This window comes from Rhinatrema bivittatum, chromosome 12 (genome assembly GCF_901001135.1).
Source record: "Rhinatrema bivittatum chromosome 12, aRhiBiv1.1, whole genome shotgun sequence".
Lineage (NCBI taxonomy): Eukaryota > Metazoa > Chordata > Amphibia > Gymnophiona > Rhinatrematidae > Rhinatrema > Rhinatrema bivittatum.
In genome coordinates, this window is record NC_042626.1 from 63050083 (window position 1) to 63066443 (window position 16361).

Consider the following 16361-nt stretch of genomic DNA (forward strand, 5'->3'; position numbering starts at 1 on the left):
TCTGGCAGAGAGGCAACTGCAGGTAACTTAAGAAGTGCTGCTCTCCTTATGTGGAGGGTGGCAGAGGGAAGCTGGGGCAGGTCAGATGAGAAATTATGTTTATGCCAACATCTGATAGGGATAGAAAGGCATGAGTGTGTGTAGATGGGGAGGAGAAAAAGGCATGAGTTTGGGAGGAAAGGAGAGAAATGCGTGCCCATAGGCATAGCTTATAAAAATACTTAGGACATGCATCGGCTGATTCATCCTCATAGGTCAGCCCGGTCTGCAGAAGCAGATAATACTGCAGTGTGTCTGGGGAGAGAATGCATTCACTCAATGGTGACACTTACTGGCTGACTCAAAGGTGTATATATGAACTACAATTTGTGCTTCTCGACTAAGAATTGCAGCTGTAATAACTGAGCTGAAGAGTGAGAGAAAGAGAGGCTAAAAATGGAGCAGGGGGAACTTGCCAAGGATGATCCATGGCATTTTAGTTTTGGAACTGCTCTCTCCCCCTGATATAAATAATAGTGAGTAGGACAGTTTCTGAATTGGCTGGATGCCCAATTTATAAATCCTTTTTATTTCTGGCCTAGTATGGAACCTAACACAACAAAAAGACCCTGTGTATTTATTTAACAATGCTGTGCCAACTGTAAATAAACTTAATTGAAGAATGCCGCATCAGCAAGCCAGACAACGGCAGTCTTGTAACTTGCCGTCCGGACTACTCGTCACTTGCGGCGTGTTTGGTTTTGACGGATAAGACAGTTTTTTGGTTCTTTTTGGTTTTTGATTTGTTAGTATGGAACCTAACATTGTATAACTAAAGCAAGGGTTATTCTCCTAGGGCAAGCATGGGTGACATCATCAGATGGAGCCCAGCACGGAAAACTTCTGTCAAGATTTCTAGAAGTTTGACTAGGCACACTGGGCATGCCCAGCATGCCAATATCCACACGACCATGCGGGGTCCCCCTTTAGTCTCTTCTTTTCTGTGGAGCTGTTTGCCTTGCGTTTTTTTGGTTTTTTTTTTTTTGAAGCTCTGCTCTTTAGTCTTTTCTCGGTACTTCCATTGGTATATTTCTGTGCTGGATCCCCCTTCCTCTGTCGGTGCTTCAGGGCAGCGTGGTAACTTTTTTTTTTTTTTTTGTACCTTCTGTGCAGTCTATTCCCGACTGTGCCGTTCTCGGTATCCGCCGGTCATCGACCGCTCGCTGGCTCTTTTTCATGGCATTGTTGGATTTTTGCTGATGCCCCCAGTGTCCGCAGACCATGTCCATCATGGATCTGCATCATGATTGCATTTTATGCCTGAGGGCATCACACAGCGTCTGAGGGTATTGTCTTTGCAACCAAATGACCCCCAAGGGTCATCAGGCTCGACTTGATAAAATGGAAAAACTCTTCAGGACAAAAAAAATCTGACCCTTCGACTCAGCGCCGAGCATCTCTACTCCCAAGGACCGAGGAGAACTGATGGAGCTGCTTCCCTCGGTGCCACCTCTTCATTCGGCGCCCTCACATGAGCGCAGTGCGGGAGATAGGCATTCTCCAGCGTTGTTGTGCTCAAGGATCTCAAGATCATTTCTGTCCTCAGCGCTGGGGAAAGACTGGGCCGAGCAACATGGTAAACCTCGGACACATCGGCATTGGTCACCTTTATCACATGGTGCCGTGCTCGGGGCAGCACTGGGGTCCACCGTGCTGTCCCCAAAGCGACCCCTGCAGAGAGGAGGCATCAATCTCCATCAAACCCGGGAGTCCTGGGTGTTTCCCCCTAACATCTGTGTTGGTAACCAAGCCTCCCTGGGGCTCTGGGGATGCTCTGGTGATGACTCGTTCTGCTCCTCCCTCTGTCCTTACTTTGGACTTTCAGGAGGAGCTAGACCACAGGGTACAACAGGCAGTGCTCTGAGCCCTTCAGGGCATCGAGCCACCAGCTCTTGTGGTGCTCAGGGCGTCCGAGCCTGCCCCTATGAAACTAGTGCCGCTGCTAGAGCGACTTAATGTCCTCATGGGCATTCTGCCCACACAGCCGCCACTGGCGCCCAAGGGTCTCTCGATGCTCAGCAGCCGCAGAGTTCTCCTCCATCCGGAGTCATCCCCATTATGGGTTCCTCATAGGAGGATGATGCCTCCCGTCCGGGGGCACAATCTGTGCCGGTACCACGCATCTGGTTCCCGATGCCTTGGTGCCATCAGTGCCTTTGGCTGAGAGGCTGGGAATCTCGGGCAGGGACCCTCCTTGGGGCACTCCAGGGGACTTCAGTGAGGACGAAGCCCCATATGATTCCTGGGGAGATGATATCTCTGGGGCTTCCTCACAGGACTCTGGAGACATCTCCTCGGATCCATCTCCTCTGGATGAGAGGCGTAGATCCCGCCGGAGGATCTGACCTTTGCAGGCTATGGCTGAGTCTGTCCCCTTCCAGCTTCTGGCGGAGGAAGACACCTGTCGCAAAATGCTGGAGGTTCTCCAATTCGTAGATGCCTTAAAGCAGGTGCTTTCTATCCCCATCCATGATATTTACAAGGAATTGCTCGTCAGGATGAGGGATGAGGGGGCACCCAGTCTCCATACTGCTGGTGAACCATACGGCAGATGCACTTTACCTCGTCCAGCCGGCTTTAGGTTTTGAAAGGCGCCAGCTCCCACAGCAATTGGTGGTGGTGGAGTCTGCCCTCAAAAAAGCCAAACGCTCCTGTACCCAGGCTTTGGCGCCTCCAGGCCAGGAACACTGGGCTGCAGATGCCCTGGGTAGGAAGATATATCTGAGTGCGATGTTGATTGCTCGCATTGCCTCCTACCAGTACACTTGTAACTTCTGGAAGCAGGTCCAGATAGTCAAACGTCTTCCCCAGCAACAGCAAGAAGCCCTTGTGGCCATTGCCCAGCAGGATCTCAAGTGCTGCAAACATGAGGTGCATTCCACCTATTATGCTTTCGAGCCTGTGGCTCGGGTAGCGGTGGTGGGCATTGGGGCCCATAGACAGGCATGGTTCTGAGCATCAGACCTCCGACTGGAGGTCCAAGACAAGCTTACTGACATTCTCTGTACCGGGGATAACTTGTTTGAGGACAAGGTGCGGGGAGGGGGGAGAGGGGTCATACCTTTGTCGTCTAGGGGTGCACGTCTTCCCCTACTTGAACGACTGGCTGGTCAAGGCGGCCACATGCGAAGGGGCACTTCATTCCCTCAACTTGACCATCGGCTGCTGGAATCCCTCGGGTTTGTTATCAACTACTCGAAGTCCCACCTTGTCTTGTCGACCCAATTGGACTTCATCGGGGCCTGCCTGGATACCATCCAAGGCCAGGCTTTCCTTCATGACCAAGCGCTTGCTCTAGCGTCTCTGGCGAAGTTGGTCCGCTGCAGTCGATGGGTGCCAGCCCACCTTATGCTTTGGTTGTTGGGTCACATGGCTGCCTCTGTCCATGTCTCCCTCTTGGCCCACTTGCACATGCGAAGAGCCCAATGGACTCTGCGGTCGCAGTGGTGCCAAGCCTCCCAGGACCTCAGTGTGCGCTTGCACATCATGCCTCCCCTCCAGGTCTCTCTGTCTTGGTGGGAAATTCTCCCCAAGCTGGAGTGGGGGGTTCCATTTCAGATCTCTCCGTGCCAGTTTGTGCTTACTACGGATGATTCCACCCTGGGCTGGGGGGGCACATGTGGGCAGTCTCCTCACACAAGCTCGCTAGTCGACCCAGAAGGCTTCATGCCAGATCAACTTCCTAGAACTTTGAGTGATCAGGTATGCGCTCCAGGTGTTCCTGGATTGCCTGTCCAATTGTTTGGCTTTCCTTTCATCTTTCTTAATGCATGCAATACATCTGGACTGCGTTTCTAAGATTGTAAAAAAAAAAAATACTATGTCCATGCCTTTTGTAAATCCTTAACCTTTGTAGCTGCATTTTTCAGTTTTTCCTAATTATTTTTTTCATTTTCTCAAAGTTTCCCTTTTGAAAGTTTAGTGCTAGAGCCGTGGATTACTTATTGTCCCCTTTCCAATCATTTAATTCAAATTTGATCATGTTATGATCACTATTGTCAAGCTGCCCCACCACCTCTCTCAGCAAGTCTTGTGCTCCAGTAAGAATTATTCCTAAAATAGTTCTCTTTCTCCATAAAACTGTCATTTATTCCATCCAGGAACTTTATCTTTGTAGCATGTCCTGATATTACATTTACCCAGTCAGTACTGGGGAAATTGAAATCTCCCATTTATTTATTTTAATCAATTTATATTCCACCGATCTCCAATTTAGCTAGCTTCCCTAATTTCTCTTAGCATTTCATCATTCATCTTATTATTTTGGCTAGGTGGATGATAGCATACTCCTATCCCTTCACTCTTGCCTAAAACGTATGGGATTTCTACTCATAAAGATTCTATTGTGCATTTAGTCTCTTACACGCTCTTTATCCTTATGGACTGTATGCCATCCCGGACATAAAGCGCCCCCGCCTCACCAAATTGCTCCTCCCTATCATTGCAGTATAATTTGTACCCCGGTATAGCACTGTCCCATTGGTTATCCTCCTTCCACCATGTCTCTGAGATGCCAATTAAGTCTAACTCTCCATCTTACTTCTTAGACTTCTGGCATTAGCATACCGACATTTCAAAGCCTGTTTTTTTTGTTTGTATTAACAACCTGCTTTTCAGTTGACAGGGACAATTTGGAATCATTTAGCTCAGGTGATTCTTTACTTATAGGCACATGGACTACTTTTGCTTTTATTGGAACCTCTCTGATAGAATGCCCTGCTTCGTTACTATCCTTCAAAAATACCTCCCTCCGAACTATACGTTGCTGAACGACTGTCAGTTTTCCCCTTAGAGCAGCTTTTAAACTAGAACAGTCTCCCTTTTAAAGGTTAGCGCCAGCAGCCTGGTTCCACCCTAGCTGCTGCCAGCGGCCATTGAGTCTTTGGCCACACCGTGCAGCTCTCTCTGGACTCCTGCATGCATGCACCTTCAGCTGGATCAACAGGTATTGCTTTTTTTTTTTTCCCTGATTACTGAAATGCTCTACCACCCACCCAGGGTCTATGACCACTGCCTCTACAGCATTTCCAACTTTTTGTGCTCTTCATAGCAGCAATCGGCAGCAGAATAGAACCTCGATTTCGTACACATCCAGGAGTGCAAATGTGTAGGCACCCAGTGGATTCGTGTAAGCCAGTGAGAGTGAGTGCATGATTACTGAATGTCTGTGAGCCCGTGTGCGTGCGTGCTCACTGGATGCTTGTGTGGATGGGGTAAAGGGAGGAACATATTGGATAGAACTGTATCACGGAGAATTCTACTGTGTTGCTGTAAACATACTCATCGATTTTTTAAAAGCCCAACGCGCGCTAAAGCCAGGCGATGCAAGCAGGACTTGGCGTGGTGCATGTCGTGTGGATTTTAAAATCCGCGCGGTTGTGCACGTATCTCCTGGTACGCGCACACAAATATTTTTTGCCAGAAGGGGTGGGGCGTGGTCTAGGCAGGGCATGGGCGGGCCGGGGCTGAGGTGTGATTTCTGCGCATACCTATTTTACATGCACATGTGTGTGCTGGGGTCCCCGACCCTGTAACTTTATTTCCTCTATGGATGGCGCGTAAGTCATAAAATGAAAAAAAAAAAAAAAAGGTTACTTGTTGAGGTTTAGGGGGTCTGGCCTAACAGGGTAAAAGGTAGGCAAAGTAATGGGGGGGAGGGTAGGAAGGCCAATTGGTGAACTGGGAAAATGGGTTCTAGCGATGGCGCATGTGTGGAGTAAACCCACCCCCCCCACTTATGCGAGCAAAGCAACATTTATGCGCGCGTCAATATGAAATCAGGTGCACATGTACACGCAAATAGCCAATTTTAAAACATGCGTGTATATTTTAAAATCGCCATGTACAATAGTGTGCGTTTTCAGATGCGCCCACATCTGGCTCTTAAAATCTATCTCATAGTATAGTATTAGTAGGGGCCTTTTGCTTTCAGTTTTGATTTTATTTTTCCTGGGAATTTCAGTGTTATAAAATAAAATCAGTGGAAAAATAACTTTGTTATAATAAACAGGAGAAACATTGAAATTCACAGGGAAAATAAAATAAAACTGGAAACAAAGGTCCCTAAATATCAGCCACATCCCCAAAGCAGAGCTCTTGTTTGGATGTATCTGTTGGTTAAGAGCAAGAGGAATGGGCTGTGAGAACCAGATAGAGGAAAACAATGGACAAGACTAAAAATACCTGGTTTAACGTGAGAGAGCCCATCCACGTTCAAAAACAATCCACTCCTTTTAAGGATAGAACGTAAGAATTTAGTTTGGGTCAGCGTTAACCTTTGCATTCTGCAGATTCAGTGTGCTATAGAGCCGCGGTCCCCAAATCTGGGTTTTGAGGGCTGCAAACCTGTTTGCTGTATTTCTCTCTCTCTCCTTTACATTCCCCATGTGCTCCTGGCTCTGAACATAATTTCTGTTGTAAGGACATTTTTATCTGTTCCCCGGGGTGCTGTTACAAGAGGCATGCTCTGCACTGCTAACTATCCTGAGCTATGCTGTCCTCTGAAAGCAGGGGAGTGGGAACTTGAATTAGCTATTTTGCTCAGTGGCAGAGCTGTTGGAACACCTGGAAAGTAGCCAAGGTTATCTGAAGGTATCCCATCTTTTTTTCTTTTTCTGCTGCAGTTTTCTGCTCTGGGATTTCTGTAAAGTGATCCAGGTGTGTGCACTAGTGTATCAATCCGGAACTCTACCAGACCATTAAGGTAAGCGGGAAGAAAGCTTTGCATTACCAAAAGCAAGTGGATGGAAATAATTGACTTACCCTTGTTTCTACAGCAATGTTTATTTTATATTAATGTAGCTTCCAGCACACAGTAAACACTAACATGGCCCATCTAGTCTTCCCAGCAGATGTTTAGGGTTGCAATTGCTGCTCCATGCAGGTTACCTCTGTGCCGACATGGAACACCAAGAGTTCCCTAAGCTTTATTTGCACTTCTGCTTGTGAATGTCAGAAGACTGTAGTGGAAAGAGGATTCTTCTTCAGCTGCACTTGCTGCTTGCCTTCTGCCATGGATTTGGCCCCGTACCAGTCTCTACCCTTACTCTAATCTATCAAGCAGACCGATGATTTAGCACATGTTCCGCCACATCCTAGACAGCTAAATGAATCCACTCCTATCTGGTTATGTCCCCTCCTTTGTGGGCAAGGTTCCTTTGATGACTGTAAATTGTGATGCAACTGTAATTGTAAGGCAAACCTAATTGCATTTTGATTGTAATCCGCCTTGAGGCTATCTTAGGAAAAGCTGGAATATTAAAGGTTTATAAATAAAATAAATTACTGTAGGGGGTTGGCATATAGGGCTGAGGGGGACAGTTTTCCAGTAGCCTACATAGATTCAAATGATGTGGGCAGTTCTAATGGAGTTCTTTACCCACATTCTCAAAGGAGCACTGCCTGCATCATTTCCCTTTGAAGCTTAGCACATGCAAAGTGCCTGCGTGCTTTGCATGTACTATTTATACGGGCGAATGTGCGTGCACGGTTTTCCGCCCCCACCCCCACAGGAGCACCTCTTTTTCCTGCAGCTAAAAGTATGGGCTCTGTGGAAGCCCCAAATGTACTTTTAATCACTGAAGAGGGCACTTTTCAGTCAAGCCATTGCTATGAGAAGTCGTCTTTTCCCTTCCCTTTGCAGATGTAATTAGGAATGTTCTTTTCTGTTGATTTGCAATGAGTCTGGTGGGCTGGAGCTTCATCCCAAGCAGAAAGGTGCTTTATGAGAAGTGTTTTTTTGCTGAAGACTGCTTGGCACAGCACACAGCAACTGGAGGGATTGAATAGTGCAGAAGGGTAATGTGCATAATTTATGTAGGTATCCAAGGGCAGGAAAGATGTGCATGACAGATGTGCAGAGCTGCTGGGAAAGCCAGTGGCTGAAACTGTGGACTGATTGGGATAGAGCTGGGCCAGTCAGGACCTGAGTTTCAAGAAGCTTCTCTGCCTTGAACCTTGAAGCTAATGACTGGAATTTGTGTGATATGAGGAGCAGGGGAAAGTTGTCTGCTGCACTTATCCACTTGGGAACAAACCAGCTCATTTTGCATCCCTGGTCATTTGCCAGTCTTTATGGGGGCTCTATCTCCTTCTTTCCGTAGAATACAGCAAGAGAAAAAAACCCCTACAATTATTCCTGCATTGCAGAACTTTCTGCTTCTCTGGTTTTGTTTTCCCTCTGTAGCTGTAGGAGGCCCTCCTAGTCCAGTAATTGATGGAATGAGCCAGCCAAGCGGGACAGAATAGGTCCTGTGCCCAGAGAAGGCGGCATTACTCTATCAGTTTACAGTTGCGGTTTTGCTCTATTTGGGTTTTTACATTTTGTACTTTATAGGAGAGAGTGCACTCTCCACTCTGATCATCAGTGTAGAGGCTCTCAGTGCAGTGGTTTTCAGTTCTGTGTCTGTCCCTTGAATCTTGGTGCTGTGGGTTTCATTCTGCACCTTGCCCTGCAGGATCCTGGGCTTGCGTGGCATGCATTACAACAGTACAGCAGCAATTATTCAGTGGTGGTTTTCAGCATTTGACCCTGGCACTAAGATTTGCTTATTTGTTAAATTTGATCATCTGCTTTCTTGGCAAAATCCCTCAGAGCAGTTTACAATAAAAATACAGAAAGAGGGTATTTTCCAGTGAAAATCGTGTGAGGCACAACAGACAGAATTAGGACCTCAGTAGAAAGGGAAGGGATAGAGAATCACCGATTTGTAAGATATGGGGCAACACGGCAGGCAGGCAGACTGGGTGTTTTATGAAATCTTATCTGTTGACATCTTCCCCCCCCCCCCCCCCCCCCCCATCAATAAGCAGGGCTGAATTAGCCATAATATAGGGGTGACATCACCCAGTGGACCTCTCTCTCATAACTAGTAGAGATTTTGCTCTACTGAGCATGTGCAGGACTTCCTGGTCGGACGTTGTCTCGTGGCTCTCTGTAACTCTGTAACTCTGTCCTCTCTCTTTTTGAAAAATTAATCGTTAAAGTTGCCTTGCTGCCTCATCTCCCAAACAGCATTTTTCAGTGAAATCTTTATTTAAAAAAAAATTAAAAAAAATTTTGTCAGAATGTCTACTAAGAAGAATCATAGTAGGTGGGTTTAAAGTCTGTATTTGTGACAGGAAAATATCCATTACAGATGGACATGATCTCTCCTACCACTGCCTGGGTTCAGACCATGATCAAGCCAATTGTTATAATTGTGAATAGATATCCATTTATCAAGCCCAGGACTGCGAGCACAAAGTTTTTGGGCATGGAAAATGGAGGATCTACATAAGTGCCTGAAAAGCTATCCTCTTCCCGAAACACAGCCTCATCTGCCTAGGAATAGAGTTGAGTACTAGCTCCTCTAAAATATCTCCCTTGTTAGCAGAACAGGTTGAATCCTCGGTCAAGTAAGCATAGCCACCATGCATCAAAGAAAAGGAGGCGGACATTCAATGGAATCACTAGAGCACTGAGCGCGGAAGAAACACAAGAGGTTCAAGTGCATTGGCTCCATCGACGCACAAGGCTCTATCGGTGCCATCAAGGCATAGAACACCATTGGCACACAAGTCTGTATGGGAAAACTTACTTAATAAAACTGCTGGTAGATGAAATAAGACTACGGGGCTCTGTGACAAATGATCCTGCAACCAAAAAACTGAATAAAAAAGGCCTAGGAGCAGGAGGGTCAGGAATCATGAACAGCGAGCTCCATGGAAAAGAAGAGATTGAAGGGGCTCTTGCATAGATGTGTGGTATGTTGGCATGCTGGGCATGCTCTGTGAGGCACAGTCAAAGTTCAACTTTTGACATAAAAGTTTTGGCTTGGACTACATTGAATGATGTAACCCTCCTGTGAGGACTGATATCCTCTTGTCCTCGGTTACAGGTAAGCATTTCTGCTTTAAATACAAAAATGTTCTTATTTGTTAAAAAATACTTCATTTTTTTCTGTGGAGTTTTGATAATGAGGATGATTTTCAAAGGGATCTAGCCAGATAACTAAGGAATTTTAGAGTTAGATTCCCCTGGGTGGGAATGGTCTCCTGTGCATTAAAACTAAGTTAAAAAAGAGCCATCCCAGGGGCAGCCATGTTTTGTTTTGTTTTTTTGGGTGGGGGTGCAGGAAAAATCATGCATAGACTTGATTTTCAAATCTGCTTCGTGTTTTGATCCTATTCTGCCACCTGCAAAAAAGCAGATGCAAAGACTGTGGGTCTGTAGGCAATTTTTTTTTTATTCCCAGTAGCATGCAGCATGGAGAAGAGGAGACATTTGTGTGATTACCAGGCTGTGTCCCAGACTAGCGGTGCTCTGCTTTAGGGGCTGTATGCGAGGCATTGAAATGAATCCTCTTGCTTCGTTTCTATTCTTGCTTGATAGTTTGATATCTCTGGGACTCTGCCACCTGCTGCTGCTTTTTTTTTTTTTTTTCTGTGGCTGGGAACAGTGTGGCAGTCTAGGGAAGGTGCATTCATCCGTGCATGTAGTTATCAGATCTCACGCTAACATGAATACTTTTCTTAAGAGGTAGGCAGGTATTCCCTCTAAGCTAGGATTACCAACTGGTTCTAGATTCGCTCGCCAGGGTTGATTCAGTCCAGGGTTTACTCCCAGGACATGTAGTCTTGTTTTTCATAGGGAGATCAGAATTACAAGTCCCTGCATGCAATGGGGTAAACCCAGGCCTGGATTAGCCCTGGCAGGTGAATCTGGAGTGAGTTGGCGACTCTCTATTTTTATTTAAAAAAATGTATAGACCGCTCACTCTAAACTTCATGGCGATGAACAATAAAACCTACATAAAATAAAATCTATTCCAAGATTGTAGATTGGGAGTGGAGGAGTTGCCTAGTAGTTAGAGCAGCAGGCTGTGAATCAGGTAAGCTAGATTCAAATCCTGCTGCTGCTCGTGCAACCTTGGGCAAGCCACTTCTTCCTTCCTTGTCTCAGGTATAAAGTTCAATTATGAGTCATCTGAGGACAGAGGGAAAAAAAACCTACAGTATCTGAATGCAATCCACTTTAGTAAATGTATTTTATTCTGCTGTTTGAGGCACTTTGATCGCTAGTTCTCATATAAATAAATTAAACAACATTATTCTGGATGCTATCTGAAGAAGGGCCCTGTGTGTGAATAGCTCTTATGTTGGTCACGTAAAGTCATCAATACCGAAGTACCTATGGTTCTTATGATATGACATTAGTTGCCCTGTGATCCAGTTTCCTGGATGGACATTTCAGACCATTCCTGGCTTCTCTCTTTTAATGTATTATGGTGCCCATAGTGCTGATTTCCAATGGCAGTAAACAGAACTACAAATACCAGAATGCACTGGAATGTAGGTTCAAAAACAAGACTGGTCTGAAATCCCCCTCCAGAAACTGGGTCACTTGTCAACTCTGTAATGCAGATCAAGCCAGAGTCAATGATGGCCATGACATATTGCACCAGAGAGAATTGAACCCTTTGTTTCCTGTTTGCCAACCTAATTGCAAACAGCCAGGGAAGCTGGCACCCATAACAAGCAGTCTTTGTACTCTTTTAATTAATTAGTTGGCCAAAGGCAAGAAGAGGCTAGAAGTGCATGCTAGAAATCTGTAATCCAGGCCCCATTCTGTCTACATGAGATAGCGTGATGGGCCTGCAGTTGTGCTACTGTTGGCTGGAGGCTGGCAGCTTGCAGGATCTTCAAGCTCTTTCCTTTTTAGCAACTCCACTTTTTATTCTGACTCTTGTGAGAGGACTTTGAAAAATGTTATAACATTATAGATAACATATGTGAGAAATTCTCAGTATATGTTTTGATAGTATCACTTATAGCAGACCAGGATGAGGGTTTCCACATAGGCACCTTACAGTATTAGTCTTGTTTTATTTCCAGCAAACGTATGTTCACTTACGAAAGATGTTGCATGAATAGCCATGGAAACTGAAATCCTAAATTTTCCACTGAACAGCTACAACACAGGCAGCAGCAGTGCAGGCTTCTCCCCCTCCTAAGCACATCACCTCTCCATCACAGAACAGATACTGCACAGGCTGTGGCAGAACAAGCTTCTCCCCTCCCCCACACCACACACTCACTGCCACATTACAGAACAGGTACAGCAAGGGCAGCTGCAGTACCTCTCATACACTGCTCCACTACACTTTGTACTGCCACAATACTTGTTGCACTACCAGCAGCAGTAGTGCAAGCTTCCCTCGCACAAATTGATCCACCACAGATCAGGTACAGCACTTGCAAACTTTCATCACAGAAATTGAAAGTGTCAGATGGCAGTAGAGCATGTTTCCTCATGCTGCTCTGCCAGTGTGCCTCAACCCTATTCTTGAGGTACCACCACTAGGAGTGAGAATTAATTCCCTCTCTCTACCAATCTTTAACCTCTCTGGTGAGTGAGACTGCCATCAGTACTACGATTTGGTACCAGATTGTGATGGTTGTCTTTTTACTGGGAATTGGACTGAGACTGCCAATTTATTTCACACAGGCAACCAAAAATCTTTTAAAGGGTTAATGAATTTCAGCCACTGTTAACTGGGGCCAGATTTGACCCAGAGTCCTCAAGGGCTTGGATCGGTCACCTAAGACACCATCTAGTCTTAAGGGTGACAGATTCTGTACACTTCTGCCCACCCCCTGAGCCATCAAGGTCAGTCAGATGCTGCCTTTTAAATGCAACACGATATTTTGAGCAGAGACGTGCCTTTGCTTGTAGAATTGAAGCTACTTAAAGGTGAGAACAGGGTTGCTATTTTGCACAGTAAGTATTCCGTGTGGATCCCAATTAACAACCCTGAAATGTATGCAGAGATGATAGCAATTGCATCGAGCAGAACACATTTGGAATGTAACAAAATACTGTAATTATAAGACACATTTAAGGTCATATCTGCAGAGCAGCAGAACTCCCTCTGAAGCTTGCTGGTCACGTGGCTACCCAATGGTGATGAAACTGGGTTTTATGACCACCTGTGAAACACTGCAGCATTGCCTTTTATAGAAGGGTTTCTCCTATTGTCTGCCAATGACAGAAATTTTAGGATAGGCATTATCAGAGTCTGCCCCTTGATGGGAGAATGTCATGTGATGAGACTGTAGCTGCAGCAGCATTACAGCTATTAGATCATATTTAATATCGAAACATGAGGGTGATTTTCAGTGGTATCTTGCCAGCAAAGAGGCCTATTTACTAAGCTGTGTTTAAACAGCACATTAATGTGCCATTTTAATGAAAGTACATTATATGGGATTTAATTAATAACTCCTGTGATAGCCCTTGGAATATGTGTTCTCACAGTTGGGAAAGTAAGTGTGCTCCTGATTGCAGTAATGCACTGTCAAGGTCTGGGGTAATGCATGATAATGGCCTTAGGTCGCGATTGTTAAAAGGCAGTTATCTCTAAGTTCACCTTCTCATTCATCCCCCTCCCTCCTAGTACCACATTTCCCTTCATAAATAAAATGTTCCCCTTTATGCCTCCCTATCCTTCAGCCACCCAGGAGACCTATGTATTATCCCTGCCCCTGCGCAAACCCCATGTCCCATTTGAATTTGTAATAAAAGTGATGCCTCCCCATGACTTTCACCTTACCAAAGAGCTGCAGGAGTTCTCCAGGGGCAGGAATGATGCCCAGTTGCTCCTGCCTTGCTGGTGCCAGTGTTTTAAAATGGCACTGGCTAATTCTTGACCCTCTTTTGCCTCTTTGTAAAGGGGAGAAGCAGTCACCTTATTTAATTTTGAGTTTTGGTGCCAGCAGGGCAGGAGCAATTGGGCATTACTCCTGGCCCCGAATACTTCCTGTAGCTCTTTGATAACAGTTGTGGGCTCTTTTTTCCAAAGTTGGTTTGAGAGCGAGGGTTTGTGTGGGACCAACACATAGCTCTGGTTGGAGGGGTTATGCCAGGAGTAGAGAGAAATGATCAAAACTGAAAGTGGACAAAGCCATGGGGCTTACTGTGACATATCTTAGGATACTAAGGGAACTTAAAATGATTCTGGTGGGTCTACTGAAGGACTTGTTTAATTGGTCCTTGAAAATGAGAAAGCTGCCACTAGACTGGAAAAGGGCAGCTGTGGTTCCCCTTCACAAAACTGGTAACAGAGAAGAAGATGGAAACTATAGGCCAGTTAGCTTTTACTTCGATGACGAGAAAATAAATGAGACTCTCCTGAAGGTAAGGATAGTGAACTATCTATACTAGTAGATTTCAGGATCCCAGTAGAATGGTTTTATCAGAGGAAGATCAAATTCAATCTTTTTCAGTTGGGTGACTGGTCAATTAGATCAAGGGTGGGCGGTGGATTTGATTTACTTAGATTTCAACCAGGCTTTTGATACTTCCCCCATGTAGGAGGCTCATGAATAAAAAGAAAAACCTGGGAATGGGTCCCAAAATGGTGGGCAGGATTAGAAATTAGTTGACTGATAGACAACAGAGGGTAGTGGTAAATAGAATCCACTTGGAGGGCAGAGAGAGGAATAGTGGAGTGCTTTAGGGATTGATACTGGGGCTGGCTCTGTTAAATTTCTTTGAGATACTGCAGAAGGGTTAGAAGGAAAAGTTTGTTTTGCAGATGCCACTAAGATATGCAACAGAGTGGATACCCCTGAAGAAGTAAACAACCCTGAAAGAGAATGAAGACAGGATAAGAAGTAATCTAAGAAAGCATGAAGAATGGTTGAAACGTGGCAGTTAAGATTTAGTGTCATAAAATGTAGTCATACATTTAAATGCAGAAATCCAAAAGATCTGTATATGATAGGGTGTGAGAGACTGATGTGCATGGATCAGGGAGCGACCTATGGATAATAGTGTCTGATCTGAAGGTAGAAAAGCAGTGTGACTAGGCCAGAGGGATGCTAGACTGCATAAAGAGAGGCATAGCCAGCAGGAAAGAGAAAGTTATATTGTCCCTGTACAGCCTCACCTGGAATACGGTTTTGTTCTAAAGGCTGATTCTCAGAAAAGAATAGAAATAGGAGAGAAGTGGTTTACAGAATGGAAACCAAAATGGTAAATTTGCATGCTCTCGACTAGGTGCCGGCCTTTGTGTAGCGGAGAGCTGGCAGTTGCCCTGGGCACCTTCATCCCTTGATAACAGGGGGTTTTGTTACATGAGCAATCAGGGCAATTGATCAGGGCCCTGCTGTCCCCTGCTTGAAGAACATTCCTCCAATCTAGCAGTAAGGAATGCACCAGTAGGGAAGTCAAACCAGGCTCTAATTGATTGAATACCACATGGCTTCCTGGTTGATGCACCTGTTACATTTCTGGCACTGCCGCAAATGAAGAATGGGAAAGGCTGGCTCCACATGCTGCAGTTGTGCCAACTTGTGCAGATCCGGTACTTCTGGCCAAAGCTTCTCTTGGTCCCAATATTATGTCTAGTTTTGCTCCTGCTGCTACCTTCCTCACCTGTTCAACACCAGGCTGCCTAGAGCTGAAAAAGGAGGTGATGCTGTGCCCTGGGACAAGAGAAATCTCAAGACAGGTGCTTTTTGGCTGGAGTTACCTTTGGGAAGAAAGGAGAGAGTGAGGAAGCTTCTATAAATCTTTGGCTGGGTCAATCGAACTCAGGGGAATGGATATCTTGGGGATGCCACTGAGAAGATGGCTGGAGAAAGGAAGAGAGAACGCATAGAGGAAGTAGAGGTGGCAGGGGCAGTTTATCTTGAGGCAGGGTGAGGTGGCGGCCTCAGGCAACAGAATTTTGGAGGGGCAAAAATTGCCCCTCCAAAACACCTCTACCGCAGCCGCTGCCTTACCTTGCTTCCAAAGTCAAACATCAGATCGGGCAGGGATAAACCAATCCCCTGCCCGATCCGCTCAGTAGCAACCCCGGACAGATGGAGATGACGGGAGAAATGCGACTCGTCATCTTCTGCCGCAAGACTGGCTCCATGGCAGCAGGAGATGACGTCAGGAGAAACGCGACTCTTCATCTCCTGCTGCCACGAGACTGGCGACCAGCTGACATGGTGGCTGAAAAAAAGGTCTAGGCCCTTTAGGCATGTGTGGGTGACTGCCTTCCTGTGTGTGTGCGCGTATATGTATGCCTGTGTGCAGGTGAGTAACTGCTTGCCTGGTTAGATGCGTGACCTCTTGTATATGTGTTGGAGGGGGGTGAGAGACTGTGTAGGTGTGGGAGACCTTGTGTATGTGTGTGTGTGTGTGTGTGTGTCGGTGGGAGGGTGAGGGCCTATGTGTGTGTTGGGGTGGGGGTGAGAGCCTGTGTGTGAGTGTATATGTGTAACTGCTTGGGTGGGGGTGGGTGAATAACTGGATGCCTTCCTGGGGTCTGTTTGTGTGAGAATGGGTG

At 45.9% G+C, this 16361-nt stretch overlaps 1 protein-coding gene across 14 annotated transcripts in view; it reads left to right on the top strand.

The window, feature by feature from the left end:
• PKNOX2 (PBX/knotted 1 homeobox 2) overlaps positions 1-16361 on the top strand; it is a 989927-nt gene that overhangs the window by 128093 nt on the left and 845473 nt on the right. For all 14 annotated transcript variants that reach the window (XM_029573058.1, XM_029573057.1, XM_029573049.1 and 11 more), the window contains exon 2: positions 6663-6742. The gene's annotated coding sequence lies outside the window, so the exon portion shown is untranslated. The remainder of the gene's footprint in view (positions 1-6662; positions 6743-16361) is intronic.